The sequence below is a fragment of the Camelus dromedarius genome, chromosome 16 (assembly GCF_036321535.1).
Source record: "Camelus dromedarius isolate mCamDro1 chromosome 16, mCamDro1.pat, whole genome shotgun sequence".
NCBI classification, from domain to species: Eukaryota; Metazoa; Chordata; class Mammalia; order Artiodactyla; family Camelidae; genus Camelus; species Camelus dromedarius.
In genome coordinates this window covers 12781095-12803027 of record NC_087451.1, presented here as the reverse complement: position 1 = coordinate 12803027, position 21933 = coordinate 12781095, and the positions used below count along the sequence as shown (strand labels likewise).

The 21933-nt window shown below is 48.4% G+C and overlaps 1 non-coding gene and 1 pseudogene across 1 annotated transcript; one reads left to right on the top strand and one right to left on the bottom strand.

The window, feature by feature from the left end:
- Positions 1-333: 333 nt before the first annotated feature.
- TRNAS-AGA (transfer RNA serine (anticodon AGA)) lies at positions 334-407 on the top strand. Its single transcript has one exon. It is a non-coding gene; the product is annotated as a tRNA-Ser (tRNA).
- A 9526-nt stretch (positions 408-9933) lies between these two features.
- LOC105097894 (putative high mobility group protein B1-like 1) lies at positions 9934-10571 on the bottom strand (annotated as a pseudogene).
- Positions 10572-21933: the final 11362 nt, after the last annotated feature.

Genomic DNA, 21933 nt, shown 5'->3' with positions numbered 1-21933 from the left:
CCAGATCAAAGGCTTTTCCCTCTCTCCAAAGAGAGGCTATTTCCTCCACTTGCCAGTCTGAACATCCTATTATAAAAGAAAATGAGATTACTTTGGCCTGCCTGTATCTTTGAGGAGATAGGATAATGCAGGGCAGTGGTTTCCAAACCTGAGAGTATGTGAGAATCACCTGGAGGGTGAGCACAGGGCTCTGCCCAGAGAGGTTCAGATTCTGGGTGGGGCCACAGCACTTGCATTTCTGGTAAGTTCCCAGGTAATGCTGAGGTCACTGGTCCAGGGACCACATTTTGAGAACCACTGATGTATGGGGATAAGAGCAATGCTTTGTGGGGAAGCAGGATATAGCTCAGTGGTAGAGCATGTGCTTAGAATGCATAAGATCCTGGGTTCAATCCCCAGTACCGCCATTAAAAAAAAAATTTTTTTTTTAAGCAAACCTGATCACCTCTGCACTGATCAAAAAAAAAAAAAAAGAGCAAAACCTTTGGAGTCAGATAGACCTTAACCTGTTTGAGCCCCAGTTTCTATGAAATAGAGCTAATAATCTTACCTCACAGGGTAACTGTGGGTTAAAAAGGTAATGCACAAAAACACTTAGCTACCTAGCACCTAAGTGATCAATAAAGATCGGCTCTTACATTAATACGCCTCTTAGTGAATCTGTGCTGACTGCTTTTCTAAACAGCTCGACCCCACACTGGAGCTGGGGTTGGCTAGTCACTCACTCAGATTTTCTTGGGCTGGTCTGGGTAATGGGTAGGTTTCAAAACTGATTACCCAAAGAGAGCAGATTGATTAACTAAGGAAAACTGGGGAGAAGAGAATAAATCCTTCAAGTGGGAGGAAGGAGGACTGGCCGAACTGGGAGAGGACCGCTCTGTCCACTGCCTCCCCTTTGCCTCTTAGCTGGTCATTTGTGGTGCTGTCAGAATTTCACTTTCCACAGTCCATTCCAAGATACCAGGCCAAGAAGGTGGGTGCCTGGCCCAGCCCAGCTCCCAGGTAGGGCAAACCTCTTCCCCAGATGGGTGGGACTTCCAAGGCAGCCCCCAGCTGCAGGCCAGCCTCACCCTGAGCACCCTCATTCTGGCCGCTCCTTGGATGCTGGGCCTCCTGCCCTATTCTTGAGATGCATGTTTCAAAACTGACATGTTGCCTCGACTTCTATTCCCGAGATTCTGTGTTGGTTTCTGCCTGATCCTTCTGCCTCAGTGGTGGCCCCCAGGCTCAAGGGTTAAAAGGACTCGCAGCAGAGCTAGCCAGCAGCAGACTCACCCACCACCTCTGCCCTCTTCCCCAGCTGCCCCCTTCCCAAGGTCTCTGAGAGGTCCCTCCCACTCCTTACCCGCCCACCCCAACTCCCCTAAGCCCTGAAAGGAGAAATATATTCAAGACAAACCTTAGGGGCAGAGCCTGCACTGAAATACACTTCCCAACACGTGCTGCAGGTGCAAAGATGCAGTGGCTTTGAGGCTGGACTGCTCATTTATAGGCTATTCAACCACGGACGTGGTAAGGAAGCGCCTGGTACCACGTGTGGTTTCCTCCTTCGTCAAATTGCAGCTAATGATCTTCCCCGCCTTAGAACTGCCAAGAGGATTCAATGGGGTAATTTATGTCTAGTGTTTAGGACAGATCTTGGCACACAGGAAACTCAATAATATTTTTATTACTAGTGTCTGGGCCAGAGTTTTTCAAACTCACGGTAGTTCCTGGAGCCACCAGAAGGGAAGACCAAAGGATTCTCCCTTGAGAGGGAATGTGGCTCCACCAACACCAAGATTCCAAACTCGGGTCTGCAGAACCACGAGAGAATCAACGTCTTTCCTTTAAGCTCCTGAGTTTGTGATGTACTAATATACTTTTCTTTCTGGCTCCCTTTCCCTGGAAGGGTCTGTCCACATTTCTCTCTCCTCCCAGTGGAAACTCCCAACTCTTAGGGAAATTTACCTTGGTGTTAAGTGGAAAAAAATATGATAATTTGGTTAAAAAGTCTTTCCCTCTGAGCCATTAAAAACTTTCCCTCACACACCTGCATTCCAAATGAAGCCTTTTCGGTGGAATGTGGTCTGAGGATTTTTTGAGGCCTTCTTGGCCTCCTTGGCTGGGCTGGCTCCTTCCGCAGAGGGCCCTCCTGCCATGACACTGACCACACTGAAAGGTCATGAGAGCCCTCTTTGTCCTGGCTTTCTTAGCTTGGAGTGCAGGCTTGGCACATTACCGTCCTAATAAATGTTTATGGACTGACTAGATGAGGGAGGGCTTTTTCTGATGTCCCTACTCCTGGCTACCTCTACCCCAGTCCTAGAAAATTCCATGAGAAATGAAAGCAATATGTCCACACAGAGACGTTTCCATGGATTTTTATAGAGACTTTATTTACATTAGCCAAATCTGGAAACAATCTAAAAGCCCATCAACAGGTGACTGAATAAACAAATTGTGGTGATATCCATATAATGGAATACTAGTCAGCAATAAAAAGGACCGATTTACCCACGATGTGAATGAATCTCAAAATCACGATGCTGGATGAAAGAAGCCAGACACAAAAGAATACACACTGTATGATTCTGCTCACATGTAATTATAGAGAACTCAGGGTAATCTAGAGTGGCAGGACGAAGAGCTGAATTTGCCTGGAGCCGGGGCAGAGGGGGTGAGTGACTGCAAGAGACAGGAGGGGACTCCAGGGGAAGATGGACATATTCTGTATCTTGTGGTTGTGGTTATACCGATGTAACATACACTTGGCAGAACTCATCCAATTGATACTTTAAATGGGTACAGTTTATTGTATGTAAACTGTATCTCAATAAAGTTGATTAAAAAGAAAATTCTGTAAGGCTTAGAATCCTAAATACAGCATCCTCTACTCCAACAAAAATGGGATATACAGCTGGCATGTGAAGAGGACTATTGGAGAAGTTACTTAGTCCACAAAAAGGTATTGAGCATCAATCAGTGCAGGCATCTGGTTGACCCTGCAGATGGATAAAGCAAGTTTCACCCTCAGGAGGCCCGGGGCTGTAACAGAGCTTGTCAAGTTCTCCAAGGGAGATGAGCTAGATGGAAAGAACATACCAAGGGCAAAGAATACGAATCTGCCTCCTCAGTGTTGCTCAACTCACCCGAGGTGCTTGTTACAAGCACTAAAAACATCTGGGCTCCGACCCTGACCTACTGAGTCAGAATTGCTGAAAGGGCCCAGCAATCTTCACTTTTAACAAGCGCCGCAGGTAAATCTCCAGATCAGCTTAGGTTTAGAGAAAGCGCTTGACCAGATCTCCGTTTCAGGCAGAGATGGTGGGAATGCCACACAAAAGCCGAACCAGAGGACTCTGAATTAGACGGGAGTGTGAAAGGTCACCCGTCCATCCTGCCTCTGGCCGACGAGAGTCCACCAACTCCTTCTCTCCGTCCATTTCCAGAGCCTTGTCTGTCTGCCGGAAGTTCTCCCTGTCTAGTTCACTCCCTCCCCCTGCAGAAGCTCCTGAACTTTCGGTGCATCCTGGGAAAAACAGAAGACAGACCCCCTCCCCAACCCCCCCATCTTCCAGAAGGGCCAAGGTTTTATTGAGAGGTTCTGCAATGTGGACCAAACATACTGGTTCTTTGATTAGAGAGTGTTTCTGCTCCTCTGGCCTGAGGACTCAGTGCTAACCTAGGAAACATAACGCCCACCCTGCATGTGGTATGAAGGTGGGTAAGCGGGTTGAGGGGGGAGGAATTCTGTCCTGTGGTTACTCAGGCCATACGGATTCGTGGTCACCATGGCTGTGAGCACTCACGGCTCTGCTGGCCACCATCTTGCTTTCAGGGACAAAGCCCTGCTAGTCAGGAGGCTGTGTGGTGGCGGTGGGGACACAACATTCAGAAAGGGTCCGTGTCACAGCCAGAGATCACCCAGCACCTCAGGGTCGGCAGCTAGACCCCTTCCCAAAGCTGGCTGGGTTCTTCCCCAAGATGCCAGTCCTTTGGGCCAAGGACAAGAGTTCAGGTTTTAGCTAGACGATGATGACTGTCCTCTCTTTGAGAACACACCACGGAGACCATATTTTAAAACCCCAAATCAGGACATAGTGCTTGATTAAAAAAAAAATTTATAAATTGATCGATGTGAAAAGTTCTTTAAAAGTATACAAATCAAGGCACAGTTGGTTACATATTGAACAAATTATATTTCTGGGAAAGAAGGCAATTGAGGCAGACACTGTTCCGAAAAACCAGTGGGTGTCTGTTTAGGCCACTGTTGGCCTAAATGGAGGTGATTTTTGGCCCCCAAGGGACATTTGGCAATGTTTGGAGACGTTTTTAGTTTCCATAACCTGGAGTGGGGAGACTACAGGCATCCAGTGGGTAGAGGCCACGGATGCTGCCAAACATCCCACAATCACAGGGCAGCCCTCACCACAAAGGGTTATTTGGCCCCAAATGTCGATAGTGCCGGAGTTGAGGGACCTTGGTCTAGGATCTCTGGTGCTGCACGTGTGGACCCCAGGGTGTCAGCCTTGGCATTTGGTTTTCCCTCCTACCTACTTTGGTCCTGGCCTTCACATTTCTGTCAGAGGGGAGAGGGTTGGGACCCCTCAGCCCACAGCCACTTCCTCTTTTGTTGGCAGAGCAAGGAGACAACTTTCTGAAGAGGTGCCCAGGCGCCACCCCACACACAGCAAGAGACAGGCAAGGTCTCGGGGCGGGATCTCTCAGGGCAGAGGCAGCTGCAGCAGGGGAACAGGGAGGAGCACTGGGTTTAGAGGGAGACATGTGGCTTCTAGCTCTGCCTGACTCTGCTTCTGACTTGCTCGCTGAATCTCTGTGCTGATCAGCAGCAGGGTCTTGGAAATGATGGACACATATCCACAGCTGCTGTTTTGAAAGTATTCGTATTTTTAGGTGCTTGTGAAGTGGTTTTGCAACCTTTAGATGTCTTTAAGCTCTTCTGTCCATCTCTTCAAGGTGTTTTAAATCTACTTTTTAATTTCCAATTCTTTTGTAGCTAATTATTTCTTCTCTCTGTTATGCGTATTAGCAAAAAATATGGAATAACTGAAATGTCCAACAAGAAAACATTTATTTATTGAAACGAAATTAATATACAACAACAAGGATTTGTGGGAATAAACGATGTTTACACACACACTGAGGCATGAAAAGGAGACCCTGGCCAAGGAGTATGGACTGAAAGACATTAGAAAAGTTTTGTAAGCAGGGCCACATTCATACAAACTCCTAAATTCCTAAAAGCGTGTGTGTGTGTGTGTGTGTGTGTGTGTGCGTGTGTGTGTGTGTGTGTTTGGAGGAGACAATGGTGTCTAGTGGTCATACTTGCTGCCCAGAAGTTAGAACAAGACCCCTATTTACCAGCAGTGTGACACTTGGGCTGTGATTCATCATCTCTCAGTTTTATTTGTCTTCACCTGTGAAAGGTGGATAATAACGATGGGTGTCAAAGAGACACAGCAGCCAGCTGTAAGAGCTCCCGGGGCAAGAACTTGAGTGACAAAATAAATGACCTAGTACTGGATTATAGCCTCAAAGTATAAAATGACTATCCACAAGGCTATACTGCTGTAAATAAGTGATTGAAAAATAAATACATTGAGGAGAAGATATAAATCTACTGTGAAGAATTTCAGATAATTAATGTAAATACTCCTCCCTCGGGGAGGGGAGCAGAACTCCCCACTCCTGAAGTGTGGGCTGTGCGCAGGGACGTCTTCCCGACAGCCGCAATGTTGGGCAGTGGGGCAGAGAACTTTCTGTTAGTAACCTGGCAGATCCGACCTCAGTCAAGTGATCAAGGTCAGTACCATGAGTGACAAGTCACCTTGATAACACGTACATTTGCTAGGACTTGATGAAGGGCACTTCACCTCTGAGGCCTTCCTCCTCCAAACCCATAACCCCAGTCTAACTGTGAGCAAAACACGAGACAAACCCAAGTCAAGGGGGCAGTCTACACACACCCGACCTGCACTCTGTAAAGCCGACAAGGTCATTAAAAACAAGGAAAGTTGGAGAACCTGTCACAGCCAAGAGGAGCCTGAGGAGACAGAATGCCTAAGTGTAATGCGATATCCTGGATGAGCCCCTGGAACAGAAAAAGGACATTCAGTGAAAACTAAGGAAATCCGAATAAAGCACGGATGGGCTTTATTTAGTGAACAGTATTGCATCAATATTGGTCCATTAGTTGCGACAAATACACTATATTAACGTGACATAAGATGTTAACAGTAGAGGAAACTGGGTGTGAGCCATGTGGGGAGTCTATGCACCATCTTTGCAACTTTTCTGTAAATCTATTCTGAAATAAAAATTTTATTTTACAAAGTAAATTAAAAAAAGAAAATCAGAAAGAAAGACAGAAAGAAAGACAAAGAAAGACAGAAAGAAAGAAAGACAGAAAGAAAGAAAAGACAGAAAGACAGAAAGAAAAGAAAGAAAGAAAGAAAGAAAGAAAGAAAGAAAGAAACAAAGAAAGAAAAATTTTTAAAGTGTCTACATTATGTTGTTGTAGTCAGTAAGAGAATTTCTACCAAGCATTTAATACACTGGCATATGGTAAGTGTTTAAGGTTAGTTATTGTTTATTATTGATCTTATTTCTATTTCTCTTAATAAAACAGCAATGCATACTCATTATAGAAAAATTTACGGACGAGCCAAAGAAAAACACCAGCCACAGAAGAACAAGGATCCCCCATACTCCTACCCTCCCTGAGACAACTGCCGGTCGGTCACACCTTGCCGTGGGTCCCCGCAGAGCTATCACTAAGTTTTTGCATAACGTGGATCACACCATACATACAATTTGGTAAGTGGCCATAACCCAATTAAGTAACATTTCTGTTGTTCCAACTCTTTGCTCTTACAAGTAGTCAAGAGCACAAGTAATTGAGTAAATATTAGGAAGAAAAAACCCTGAAAAACGGTAAAAACTGGACACCAGTACTTACATATGCACAAAAGGTGCTCAGTGGTTCATCTAAATGAACTTCATCTGAAAAGCTGATGACTAGCTTTTGTTTTCCAGGTCTGTTTTATTAAAATGTAATGAATCTTAAAGATGTATGTAAAGAGAAAAAGAAGCAAGGGAATACAGCAAAATGTTGACTGTGGTCATCTCTCGTTTCCTTTGCAGCCTGCTGGATGGGAAGGCGGATATTTCACTCTAAAGCAGCAGCAGCACCACGGACAATGAGTGACTGGGTCTAGTTCTTTTCAACCAATTGCAATCTTGCTTAAATTGCTGGGTTCACTGATTTTCTTTCAAGTAAATCTATTTGCTACTCAGCGTTCTAAATGCTTCCCCAGTATTTAATCACCTGATGATGTAAATGGGTATTATTTTGCTCATTTTACAGATGAGGAAACTGAGGCCCAGAGAGGCTGAGTTGCCCAGGGCAATACCCAAGCCACATGGACCCCAGAGGCCAAGCTCTCAACCACTGCACCCGTGACGCTTCCCCCCACCAAATACCTCTGGGCCAAATTGCATGGAGTCAACAGGCTGCCCTGTGCTGGCAAGGAGGTGACAACTGCATTAAGCTTCACGATTCTGGGGCCTGGCTTCTAGAAGCCATCAGACCCCAGAAGCCTGCAGAGGCCACTTCCTAGCTGTGTGACCTTGGGAAAGTCCCTTCACTTCCCCAAGCCTCAGTTTCCTTATGTGTAAAATGGGCACCTGCGTCCTTCCCTACTCCTTGGGGCTGTTGTGAGCTCAGCTGTGTGAAGATGCTTCGGAAACTGTGACGTGTGCGTGTAGGCAGGAAATCACAGGTGTTGTGCGTACACAGGTACAGAAATGGGCCTGCAGGCCGTCGTGAGAGAGCTGTGTTCAAGGGAGCCTGCTTTCTGAGAAGTGGGACTGGGGTGGAAGGGGGCTTGGTGTTAATCCTGGAGGGCTTTAATGTCCGACAAGGAGTTGGATGAGTCTGGACGGCGGGGTGGGAGGGTGGGCTGAGGTGGGGAGTCCACGGCAGGGATCCAGGACCACGGCAGGGCTGTCTTCAGCCTCTCCGCTGGGCCCCGGGCTTCCAGGTGCGTCTCAGACAGAGCTCCCCAGGACAGGACCTAGGAGTGGGCCATGGCTCCAGGGGTGTGTAGGGACTTGCTGGCAAACTTTGGTCAATGTCCATGACAGAGAAGGATGATAGAGGAGGCAAGCACTATTACTCGGACCAGATGCCCCAGGAAATTAGGGCGTCTGTCATTTGGCAGCCCCTCCCAGTTCACAGCAGCCACCAGGCTGGGAGGGAGGGAGGGAGACTCTTCTCTCCCCTGCGCTCAATCTGCTCTAACGCCCCCAGTGACCTCCGCACCCCCCACCCCCCTGCCACAATCATGTACATTCTCCTCCTTGACACTCTCGGCTTAGGCAGAGAGGGGACTTCCTGGAACGATGAAGCAACTCACCAACTTGAAGGGAAGGCTGAAAATCCAGGCTCAGAAATGGTGGGGGCCAGAGCAGCTCTGGGCAGCTGAACGGGGGGTACAGGTGAACAGCTCCTTCGGGGCGTGAAGACTGAAAAATGTAGAGTAAGAATGTCACCTGCCATGTAGGGTGTGTTGGATCTTAAATGAACTGTACGGGTTAGGAAGTTGAGGCCCAAAGAGGATGATTCAACTCCTGTGCCTCCATTTTTTCTGTCGTTATGCTTGGGTTAGAATCCTAGGAGGGGAGCATCTAATGTAGTCTTGGCTGGGGGTGGGCAGAGCTCCTTCACTGACAGTCCCACCAAACTCTACCCAATATGAACGATTCTTTCCCCTAAAACGAAACTGGGGTTCTGAGCCTGAAAAAGGGGAGTGGACTCGGGGCGGGGGTGGTGATGCAAAATCACAAATATTTACATCATATTCCTGCCCAGGGACATCCTAAACTCCTGCCTTTTCTACTCCACTTCTCCTAAATATCCTTCTAATAATTCCCCTGCTTTCATAGCTGGCCTCCTTGCTACCAGTCCTCCCGAAAGTCTTCCCATCCTGCCAGGAATCATCTTCTAAAACACAAATCTGATCAGTCCAGCCTTGTCCCCTGCTATAAACACTTCATGGCTTCCCATTGCCCTTAAAAGTTTTTTGTTGTTGTTTTTGTTTCTATTTTTCTTGGGGGGGGGTTGTTTTGTTTTTGACTCAGTTCAATTTTTATTACCCTCATCATATGCAGGGTGTGTAGACAAAAGCTTTTTATCAGCTGACTATACTGAAAAGATAACCACAGTAGTAATTCCTGCGATCCAAGATGGGCGAAACAGAAGCCGAGCTTCCTTTCAGTAGGAAAAGTTTCAGGCTTATAAAAAGGGCAACAGCACACATTTTTACTTATTTATTTATTTACTTTAACATCACAATACGCATTTTTTAAAATTATATTTACTTGCAAGCATTTGGATTGTCAACAAATTAGCTGCAACTTTTTTTTTTTTTGCAATTACAGCATGGTATTCAGGTAACAGAACAACAATTATTTCATATAAGCTGCATCAGAGACAACTGGAGAGGACAAAACTACCATCCCCATAAAAACGAATTTGTGTTGTACACCAACAAGAACCTACTTTATATTTCCATGCCAACTTACAAGCCCCACACTGTATCCCACGAGGTTTGCAGCCACTGAAGACATCACCGGGACAGGGCTAGCTAAAGACACACTCAGCAGTGTAACTGTACAAAAAAAGAACATTATACAGTTTAAAAAACAATCTTACACAGCCTTACATTTCAATTTTTCTTTAAAAGGAGTGAACTGTGGGGGGAGGGGTATAGCTCAGTGGTAGAGTGCATGCTTAGCATGCAGGAGGTCCTGGGTTCAATCTCCAGTACCTCTATTAAAATAAATACATAAACCTCATTACCTTTCCCTAAAAACAAAACAAAACCTTAAAAAAAAAAAGGAGTGAACTGTGTCCGGGGGGGGGGGGGCTTAAATGTTTTATAGCCAAGAAAAGAACTTCCATGGAACCATCTTATTCATCATCTTCTCCATCTTTCTCCTCCTCCCCCTTTTCATCCTCCTCATCTTCCTTCTTTTTCTCACTTTTTTCAGCCTTGATGACTCTCTTTTTTGCTACATCAGCTTTCCTTTAGCTCAGCAGACAGCAATACCCTTTACATATTTTCCTTTCTGCCTGCTGCTCATCAGGCTGCTCGTCATCTGCTGCAGTGTTAGCCCACATCGCTCCCAGTCTCTTTGCAACATCATTGATGGATAGGCTCAGATCTTCTTCTCCTTTGATTTCTGGGTGATACTCAGAACAAAATAAGAAAAAGATACAATGGGATCCTTGAACTTCTTATTTGCTCGCCCTTTAGGAGAGATACAGGGTTTCATGTCTCTTTCTCGATGGGTCTTGTCTGCCTTTGCCATGTCTTCAAATTTTCCTCCCTCCTTATCAGACATGGTCTTCCATCTCTCCGAGCATGTCTGGAGAAAACTCTTAAGATGCTGACTGAAGCATCTGGGTGCTTCTTCTCATGCTCCTCCCGACAAGTTTGCACAAAGAATGCATATGATGACAGTCTGTCTCTCAGCTTCTTAGGACCTCCTTTGCCCTTGTTTAATTATTTTTCTTCAGGGAGCCTGAGTTGCCCAGTGCCCGTCAGGCCCTCACTCACCCTGGTGCTGTCTCTATGGAGCTCAATGTCCTGCAATGGCTGCCTAGATAAAGTTAGTAACGGGATTTACGAGGCCCTTCCACAAAGCTTCATCTTCCTCTGTTGCATCCCCGCTGCTTCTCAGACGTGCCCTCTGTGCCTTCATCCATGTTCTTCCCGTCTCGTGAGATTCCCTTTTCACTTCCTCTGCCTCTCAGGATCCCATACATGTTCATCTTTCAAAGACAGACTCAGATGGAACCTTATGGAACAAGAAAGGATGAGTTGGTGACTCCCTCATTTATACTCTCATCACCCTCAATATGGAAATAGATTATAGCCCTGAGCCTGTTTTATGACTGTATTTGTGTACAAGTCTGTCTCTCCTGCTAGATGGGAGGTTAGGTCACACACCTAGAACAAGTAACCAACCTGTGGAAATGAATTTGGAGAGAGACGTGATAAACTAGACTGTGTTTTTAATAGTCTAGGTAGTTGCTAAAGACTGCCGCTCCTCCCCCCCATAAAGGCTGGGAACCACCTACTTAATCCCTTTGCTCTTTGGGGAAATAGGGCTTGGAGAGATTTGACTTAAAGAAGAGGAAGGTCTTCTTGTTCCTGAGTTCTTGTAGACCAAAAGAGTGAGGTGACTCAGAATCTGTGGGTTTGGCTTCTGGAGGCTTTTAAAAAGAAGAGAGACTTTGTCAGGACCAAGCTAGAAGTCCTGCTAGAGATGGACAAATGGCTGAGCTGACACCTGAATGGGGCTGCATCTTGAGGAGGCCTACAAGGAGCAGAGGAACTAGCCGGAGGTCTCCAGTGTCTCCAACCGTGTTCCCATGGGGTCAAGGATGTTTGGGGGAGGGGAGACGGATGAGGGAGCCCTCCCTAATTAAGCCTCTACCCTTGAGCGAATGTGAGGCTAATAAGGCAGCCCCATTCCAGGGCACCTCCACTCCAAGCCAGCCGGTCTGCCTGTTTATTGCCCGTATGGAGATCATTAATGCCTCCTGACACTGGGGTCACTCCTGGGGTCAATCCCTGAGCCCGTTCTGCAAAACAAGGGGAAATGAACTTCCCAGCACATGTGGCTCAGGCTTGGCGGGGAGGGGGACTCTCGTCACCCCACACCTCAGCTCTGGGAGAGATCAGCACCCCAGGCTCTTGGACCCCCCAACACAATCCACCTTGCCCAAGCTGGACTCTGAGAGAGGTGGTCCTGGGGAAGGGCGAAGGGGAGGCCCCGGTCGGGGCCAGGACAACCCCCACTGAGGCTGTCCCAAAAGACAGACGGACACTAATCCCCTGGCGACGGGCAGGGGTGGTGTCTGGGAGCCGCAGCTGCAGCTCGACAGGGGCCAGGCTCCAGCCGCAGGTGGCGGGAAGGCGCAGGCCCGCGGCCACGTGGGCGCGAACTGCAGGCTCCATCCCACCCTCCACCGCTTCCCCTGCGGTGATTGGGCCCCTTACCCGTCCTGAATCCAAGATGGAGGAGGGGGGCGGGGTTCCGGGCCAAGGAAAGCTGTGATTGGTGAAGCACAGGTCCTTTGAACCGAAAGACAGCCTCAGTAGCCACTCACGGAGCTCCTGGTGGTGGTGGTGGTGGTGGTGGGCGCTTGGCTGCCTTACCTCACACTTGAGCAACCAAGGCTTCACCAATCTGTGTCTCGCGTTCTGGGAACGGCCAAGGTGGGTTCAAGGAACCCCCAGATGGTCCTCCAGGCAGGCCATTACCCGTCTGGGGCCTCTTCCTCGGTAATGACCAGAACTGGAATCAGCCCCTACCGGCCCAGGAAGAAGTTGAGAAAACCCCCAACTAGCTTGGAGGAAATCAATAGGATTATGAGGTTAATGCCAGAGCAGGCTGAGTGACAGTTACCAAATAAATGATCCCAGGAGGACATGGCTGAGGTTAAATGAGGCCCAATAAATAAAGGAACGTGTTCAAAGAGAAACTTCAGAAAATGCAAGGATGTGGGGGTCGGGCCTCAGGCCTCTTTCCTGCCCTCCCCTTCTAGGGCCTGTTGAATTCTGGAGGAGCCACAGACTGGGGCACTACCTCCCAGGAATGCACAGGCCAGGGTCTGTGCCCTGCTCAGTGCCAGTGTTGCCATCACTCCTGAGCTCAAGGCTCCTTGGACAGCACCATCAACCCAGCTTCGGGGGCTGAATAAGGGAACGGAAACTCTTACTATGGAGGTCTGACCAGTTAACAGCCCTAACGTGCCTCTCATTCCTTACAGACAGAGAAAGGACCAACTGCAGCAAGAGGGGTGGAAGCTAGATGTTAGGAAGCACTTACCAAATATTACATAGACAGAAGGAGCTTATGAATCTTGGAGGCAAGGAACAAGGCCTCCAATCCAAACAGAGGATTTTATTCTAGATGAAAGCACATTTATCTTGTATCCCCATTTGTGCCTGAGTTAATAAAGCCTATTTTGGTCAACACAGTGGTACCAGCTAGGAAGGGCCATCGGCACCATCTTTGCACATGAAAAGCTTGTCTGTGGATACAGTACCCTCCATCCCACCGCCAGTGTATCTTGGTGGACGAGCAGCCCTATCCCACGGGTCCTGCCAGTGGCCAGCCTGGTAGGGATCAGCAGAACGCAGAGCATGATGTTCTTGGGACAATGCCATGAAGGATTTATTATGTCTCTTTGGGGGGGGGGGGTAAAGAGAGAGATGATTACATTTTGCTCTCTTGGTGGGTATTTTATTTTTTAGAAAATGAACAATAAGAATAGTTAAGATCTTGAGCTCTGGAGTCTTTTTTTGGAGGGGGTGGGGAGGTAATTAGATTAATTTATTTACTTATGTTAACAGAGGTACTGGGGATTGAACCCAGGACCACGTGCATGGTAAGCACGCACTCTGCCACCAAGCTATACCCTCCCCTCTGAGCTCTGAAGTCTTGTGGGTCCAATGACCTCTCTCCTTACTGTTAGACCTTGGGCAAGTCCTATTTACAATAATAACAGTGTTGCTATATGTCAGGCAGTATTTTACACTCTTATAACAACTGTAAAGGGAATGTACTGTTATCCTGTTTAACAAATGAAACCAGCTTAGGTTAAGTGACTGTAGAGCAGTATATTTTAAAGCATGGGCACCAAAGATCCAGACTAATTGGGTTCAAATCCTGACTTCATTTCCTGGTTGTATGACCTTGGGCAAATCAACCCATTTCTTCGTCTGTGAAATGGGGATTATGACAGTTCCCACCTGATAGGGTGGTAAGGTTGAAATGAGAGAATGCACGTGAGGCTCTTAGAATCCTTCCAGGCACACTGTGGGTCCTCAATAAATGTAAGCTGTTGTGTAAGCCCTTAGAGCACTTTTATCTGTGTGATATCACTTCATCCTTTCTGCTACCCTCTGAGGTGGCTGTTATTATTAAAGTCACTTTACAGATGAGGAAACAGAGGCTTAAAGCAGGTCATGCTCTAGGTCCCTCTGTAAACAGCCTGTTGAGGACTTGCATTCAGATGTTTTTAACTTCAAATTCCAAGGGCTTTCTGACAGTCCCCATACTCTCTCATTCTTGATTTCTAATTTGTTTCAGCTCCTTGCTCAGAAAAAATCCTTGAGGACTCAAAATAAAAGCCAGTTTGGGACAATCAATGCTTAGAAAGAATGGAAGGAAGAAAGAGGAGGAAAGAAAGGGATGGAGGGGTGGGGAAATTAAATAATTTTTCTGACTTAGGAATTTTTTTAACCTACCACAACCCAAGCAGATATGCCCTCCTCAGACTGTAAAATAAATGTGCGTTTCAGAGAAGTCTTCCTGGGGGAAATGGAAGGGAGTGGCAGTGCCGGAGCACATAGTGTAATGGGGAAGAAAGTCTGATCTTCTGCAAAGAGTCCACCTACTACTGATAAAGACTCTGGCACGGAAGTTCTGGATTGCTACCCCTGACTATTCAAAACCCAGGTCTGATTATTCATTCCTTGTCTCTGTAGTTCCTCAAGTTACAGTTATAGGAGGGATCAACCTGTGCTATTCGTGAATCACGGCCCCTGCCCTCGGCCCTGAGGGGGCTCAGCCTACTTCACCCAGGTCCAGGATCAGGACAGCCCAGTCCTCAGTTCTGTCTAACTGGAAGCTTCCTTCTTCTCTTTGTGGGAGAAGGCCAGGGAGGCCAGGGTGAGAGGACAGGTGAGCAGACCTGCGCCTGTGGTAAAAGGGAAGCACCTATGGCAGCAGCTGCCCCCTGCTACCCGCCCTTCTTGTCCAGTCCTCTGATTTACAGAATCAGCTCAAGCTTTCATCCCCACCCCAACTGTCCTGAGTCTGACAATCCCAATGGGATGTGGGCCAGGGAATCTGGAACCAAGTTTTGGGGCTACTGGGTAATAATAAGGCCACAGGGGAACAGGTAAATTCCCTGCTGCCTCACCCATCCTTTTTCTTTTGGGGACTTAATAAGGATCCCAGGCCTTAGATCATGGCACGCATAGCACACAGAGAATAACATGGCTAGGGAGGGAGTGTGGAGGGGTTTTGTTTCCTGGATTTGAATGAGAAGGTATGTGCACACGCACAAGAACACCTACAGACACTAAGATATGTATCTTTCCTTATGGAATACCCAAGGACTCACTCAGCACTGAGTTGGGACCTTCACATATGTCTCAGGAGTATACTTGACTGTAAGTAACAGAGACTCAAACTAACAATGATGTAAAGAAATTGGGTTTATGTTTTCTCACATTACAAGAGCAGGTTTACTTGCTCAGTGATGCCATCAGGAACCCAGGCTCTTTCTTTCTGTTCTGATATCATTTGCATATTGGCCTTCATCCTTCTTGCCTCAAGGTCTCTAGAATGAGAACTCCAAGGATCTCATCCACAGGGGAAAAGAAGACTCTGTCTTCTTCTTTATCAAGAAAGCAAAATATTCTCCACATCCTCTCTCCCCTCTCGTCTTTAGCTTAGGTCTTATTGGTCAACATTGGATCACATGACCATTCCGAGTACAAGGGAGGCCAGCAGCGCAGGGGCAGGGTTTCCACAGTTGGCACAGAGCAGTGGTTCTCAACCTTGGCTCCATTCTCAGAGATTCTGACTCAGTTGATCTGGGGTGGGGCTTGACATTGGTATTTATTAAATGTTCCAAAACCCGAGGATTAAAAAAAAAATTATAATTGCTTTTCACTACAGTATGATGTCAACTCAAGTAATCATCTTCAACCAAACCCACCCCTGGTTCTGGACAAGCCACCTTACGCTACTGACTAGGGTTCCCCAGTTTATCCTGTAGCCCCTGCTCCCTTTCGGGTTGATTACATTGGTGATTAATTAGTAAGTTTGTAGGTCATTTGTTAGTGAATGTGCAGTTAGTAACTGGTTAGCTAATTAGTTAGCTAACTGATAGAATGGTAAGTTGGCCTTTCCTCTTGTTTAGGTGTCTGGCACATAGTAAGTACCTGATAATTTTGTTTTTGGATGAATGAATCCATAAATGGAGTTAATACAGCATCAAATGAGATAGAAGCTATGAAATCAGCTTGTAAATAATAAGACACTGTACAGATACAAGAATAAACATTTACATGAGAAACTACTTTAAAAATTAAGACCAGGATAAAGTCCCACCCGACTCCTCTCCTTCACCAAGGAAATATTATTTCCACATTTCTGAAATGGAGAACGACCAATTTTTGCCCTGTTGCTGGTAAGCCAGATTTTTCTCTCAATTATAGCAACTGTATCAACACTTAGTGATGGCGCATATTTTCTCCTTTTCCCTTGATCATACTTTGTCTTTCTACTTGTATTTTTATTAGACTATTTTGGTTATAAACCACCTCAAGCCTTTTCAGGAAAGAGGTGGGGTAAAATAAGATTTAAAAATACTTGGGAACTAGCCTTTATTATCTATCTACCACATGCTAGGCATTTACGTGCATTGACCTAGCCAAACTTCACAAATAGCTGGTAGGCTGGTGTGATTATCCCCATTTTATGTAGGTGTTAAGGGACTTGCTCAAGGTCACACAGCTGCTAAATGGTGAGCCAGGACTCAGAGCCAGCTTTCCAAACCAAGGCCAGTCTGACACCAAACCTGAGGCCTTTCCCCTAAAGCAACTCAAGTTGGTGTAATAGATGGTTGGTTAGTTCACTTAGTTGAAGAGCATTTTTGTACTTTGAACGTCTCAAATCAGTCTTGGGGGAAAAATTAGTCTCATTCTTTTCTCCACAGGCCATTTATCAGCAATTACTATACTCCATCAATTGTAAGCTATTCTAATATTTTATGTACCACTAAGAAGAAAAAAAAAACACTGCTAATTAAACTATAACATACCATTGATTTTAAGATGCATCCTAGTTTCAGAGATGCCAAAATGTGAAAAATGTGTATCTTAAAATCAATGAAATAATGTATTCCGTGCTGGTAATGAAGACTTTGTGTACATAATCTCCCTTTTTCTCTCACTCGATTGCTGGCTAGTTTACCCTTTCCTTTTCATCACCAAAACCTTGCCCGTCCCTTCAATGTCTCATTTCTCCACATCATCATCAACTAGTCGATGTTGATTTAGATTATCTCCCATGAGTCTCCAGAAAGCCTTATAGGCAGTTTCCACTCTAGGTTCTTTAAAGAGCTACATCAGATGGTCTCATTATGAACTTCCTCCAATGACCATCAGCAAACTCTTTCCAGAGTCTGGCCTAACGCTAGTCTTCTCCCATGGTACCTGGTGATTCACTGCCCTCCCTGTCCACCATTCCACAAAGTAGTTGGTCGGTTAATCTGTACACTATTTACTGGCAAGGGGTTTCCCTACAGGCTGTTGGAGAGGGCATGGGAGGGGGCCTGGGTGCAGAAGCTGAGGCATGTCATCCAGTTCTCCCTAACACAGGAAACATGACTCCCCAGGCATCTCTTGAAACACCAGGGCCTTCCCTTTCTCCACTCCGGGAGGAGGCAGGATTGGGGGAGGATTAAGCTTCTCCACACCTCTTACACCTTACTTTCCCTTCCTGGGTTGGGACTCCATGAGACAAGTCATGAAGGGAAGATGGGGTAGCAGTATCTGGTACTGCTGGAGGAGATGGGGGTTCTTGAGCAGTGGGCGTATTGTGGAGCAGGGTTACAGGCTCCTGACAGCAGCTGCTGGCTTTTCTGAGTTCGTGTTCTGCTTCCCCCTTTGTGTGCAAGGGGGTGGGAAAGGAATTGATGCTGGCTTTCCATTTCCTAGCATTACAAAAGGGACAGAGCCATCCAGGGAAGGATTTTCCCTGTCCCGTTCCCGTCAATCTGATTTTAAGGTCAGAATCTGGAAAGGAACAGAGGCTAATCAGCGAGGCTGGGACACCAGTGGAGGGAAGGATAAAGCCAATGCTGAGATCTGAGGAGCTAATCTGGGAATCCTATTGACAGAGGATTCTGGGGCCTTTGCAGACAGGTGGGTAGGCCTGTCCTTGTCCCAGTGTTCTGGGCATGTTACAGGCTGTGAGGCTTGGACATGGGCTGAGGTCCACATGGGTCTGTCTGCCTGTGCAGCTGCGGGGTCTTGTGGAGAGGTCCACACCGACATAGAGAAATAGAGGGAAGTGAGACAGAGAGAGTCTAAAGTCAGAGTCGGGCAGGGAAGTCTAGGCGGTTGAGGGGGACTCACTTTCTGAGGCACAGAGGCCGGCTGGCTCGGTGCAAAGCCGTCTGGGCTTCCTAGACTGGAGCAGGCATTGGGCTTCCTCTTCAGCCCTCCGGGATCTCGGGGAGCTGCTGGCAGAGTCCTGGCCCTCGGCCGCAGTTTCCCCAAGAGGCTCTGCCAAGCCCTGGCACCTTGGAGCCTGGGCCTGGGCCCGAATTCAGGCTGGCGCCGCACCTCCCCACCGCCGCCGCTGCCGCCGCCGCCGCCGCTCCAGGCCGGGCCGCCGGGCCTCCTCCCCGCCCGAGCGCAGGGCCTGCCCTCTCCCGTGACCCCCGCGGCCGCCTCCAGCTCCCGCTGCCCGCCGCGCCCCGGACCGGCGCGGGCCGGTGAGCAGCGGGGCCGGTCTCAGACAAGGCCGGGCCCGGCCGTCGCGACTGGGCCCGGAGCCCGACAGCACGAGCGAGCGCGGGCCGGCGCGCGGAGGTGTGAGAATGTGTGGCGGGCATGGTCGGGAGCCGCCCTGCGGGGCGGCGGGGCGCGTGTGCGCCTGCGGCCGCCGAGCTGGCTCTCGAATAAACCGCGGGCACCGGCGGGGAGCGGGCTCGGACCGGGCAGTGTGCGGGCGGGCGGGCCCCGCGGCCTGCGTCTCGGCGGAGGACGGCCGTCTGGATGTGGCCCGGGCCCCGCCGGCGCCCCAGGGTGCGGGTCACGCCGCCGCTCCCGGCCGGCCGTCCGGCCGTCCTAGTTGTCGAGCCTCGGATGGGAGCCGCGCGGCCCGGCCAGGACGCTCGCCCTCGCTTCCCGCCCCTCTAATCTAAACCATTCGGGGCTCCCACCCCAGGCCGGCCGGCGGGGCCCGAGGGCCGCGCGGAGGGCACCGGGCCGCGCGCTGGGGGAGCGGGCAGCGGGCTCCGGGCTAGGGTTCCGGGGCCGCGCAGTCAGGGGACCCTCGCGCCCCCCTCCCCGGGGGGCGGCGGGCGCGGACTGATTGACAGCGGCGACGTCAGCGCGGGGAGGGGGGGCGGCCCCGGAGGGAGGGAGGGAGGAGGAGGGAGCTGAGGCCCCAAAGTGCGGCCTCGGAGATCAAGGGCCCGCTCCAGAACTGGGATGTGACCGTCCCCGAGGGCGCGGCGGGCAGCGGGACCCTGACCCAGCGGCCCCGAGTCGGAGTCCCGGCTGTCCCGTGCTCCTCGGACCCGAGCCTGCAGCGGACCTCGGGCCGCAGGCGCCAACGCATGCGGCAGCGCAGTTAGGGTGAGTGTGGGTCCTGGAGGGAGTGAGGGTGAGCCGGACGTGCGGGACAGGGGTCATTCCGAAACCAGGGTTTGGCTGCAGGGTCGAGGAGGATGAGCTGGGAAGGGAGCGAGTAACGGGGCCAGGGTAAGAACCTCGGGGATGATCAAGGCGGGAAGAGGGCGGCGCGAAGTGTTTTTGATCGGGCTGCTGCAGCGGCCCGACTCCCAGCGGTCAGGGCAGGAGCCCTCCTCTCCTCCGAGTAACCGGACGAATTGGGTCGAAGGACCCAAGAGCATAGAACGACAGCGCCAGCGCCAAAGGAACAAAATTAGGCCGTGACAAGTGGAGCTGTGGCCTTGAAATTAGTGTTTGCAGAATAAGAAAGGCCAAGGAAGAGGGCCTGGGTACTTGGCGAATATCGATGTAGATATGTGTGTGATCAGAGCACTGGACTTCAGAACCTTTGATGCAACAGGTTCGTCCAAATTAAAGCAAGGAGCATTGTATATAAGTAGTGATCTGTGGTCTAGAATTATCAAAATGTGAGCAGTTACCAAAGAAGCAGGGCTCAGCGGCATAAGTATTACAGCACTCGGACTTTAAAACAATAAAAGAACAGTCACTCTCAGAACCAAGTGAAAATCGTAATTACAAATTTGAAAGGACCATGGACAAAGTGACGGAACGATGTGACAAAAACCATTGTATTAAAATCAATATTAATAGAATAAGAAATAGTAATGTAAAAAATGATAAAACTGTAGAAAAATATGAACAATGGAAAATACTATTAAGGGAGATACTAACATTAATAGTATTGACAGAATACTATCATGTAATTTATTATTGATACTATAGTGAATTATTAAAATAAATATTAGCCAAAATCTCAAAAGCAATAGTGACATAAATAAAAACAGCGACAAGAATTGCTGGAATAATATGACAATTTATGACCAAGGTTTTAATAATCCCAACAACATTATAAATAATGATAGAGTAATAAGAAGTATTGTACCAATGTGATGAAACATAATCAGAGTATTAAGAGCTACAGCAATATTACAAATTATGACAAAGTAACAAGAAGTAATGATGTGATGAAAAATAACTAGCGAATTAAGATCTGTAACATTACAAATAATGACAAAGTAACAAGATATTGTAACGATGTGATGAAGAATACCTGGAGTATTACGAACAATCCTAACAAAACAAATAATAGTAAAATAACAAGAAGTATTATAAGGATGTGAAGAAAATTAATGTGGATATTAAGAACAATAATATTACAAGTTCTGGTAAATAAATTATTCAAACTGTGACAAAGTACAGAGACTGAGAAGACAGCCACGGAAACATTTTAGGGGTATAGAGTAAAAATAAAAGCAATAATAGATTAACATGACCTATCAGAAGACTGTGTTTAATAACTGCCTAGGTATTGGTAATAGTATTAGTAACGTGCCGGGAGACCCTAGAATGATGAAGCAGTGACAGGAAAGCAGCAGCAACGTATTTGATAATGATGAATTAACAGATCAACCAGTACTTTAACCATGCAGTATTAAAAATAAAAAGTACTTATGTGATAGAATACTCTTAATGTTACTGAACTGACCAGAATATCTCTGATAATGGAGATAATTAAAATATTTAAAATAGTATAAAATATTCACGATTACTCCAGTGCAAGAAAAATACCACCAGTAATCTAGAAATGAGAAGAACAACGCTATTCTTAGAAAACGAGGCAGCTGAAAGCGACGGACCCGGGTGCAAAGGGCGCGGAGCCGACCGGCTGTGCCCGAGGACCGCTCCAGGAGAAGGTCGAACGCGGGCCGCGGACCCCGGCGGGTGTGGGACCGGCCGTGCCGGCGTCCCAGCGCGCCTGGGCTCTGGGTCCGAGGGTACCGGATCGCGGGGATGGCCGTGCTGGGCAGTAAGAAAAGGAAATTAGCCGGGAGCTCCAGAGAAGGCGAGTTGTCGCGATGTCGGGATGTGGCTGCGTGGCCGAGAGAAAAGGAAGAGGTGAACCTCGAGTCGGGGAAGGAGAGCATCGCGCAACCCTCGACCCGCGTGAGAGCAGCGGTACTGGCATCAGTGCACACGGGCCGCGGGCGTGCTTTGCACCGGGCAGGACTGAAAGCGCGCGGAGCAAGTCGCACGGGGCCGCGACACCGCTCCCGGTGTGACAAGTGCCCCACAGAAGACCTAATGGCCAAGACAGCATTGCGCCAGGCGGCCCCTCCTGGACCCGCGGACTGCTGCACCTAGGACCAGCGGATCTAACCGCAGATATAGTCGGAACCAGCGCCTTGGCCCGGAACGTGCAACAAACTTCATCCCGGAGAGTCCCCTTGCCTGGAGGCTTCTGGGTTTCCGGGGCTCGGCCTGGGAACTCTCATGTGGCCCAAGGCGGGTGCTGCGTTGGCCATGCCCGGTGAGCCTTACTGCTTGGTGCCTGTGGCTGGAGGACTGACTG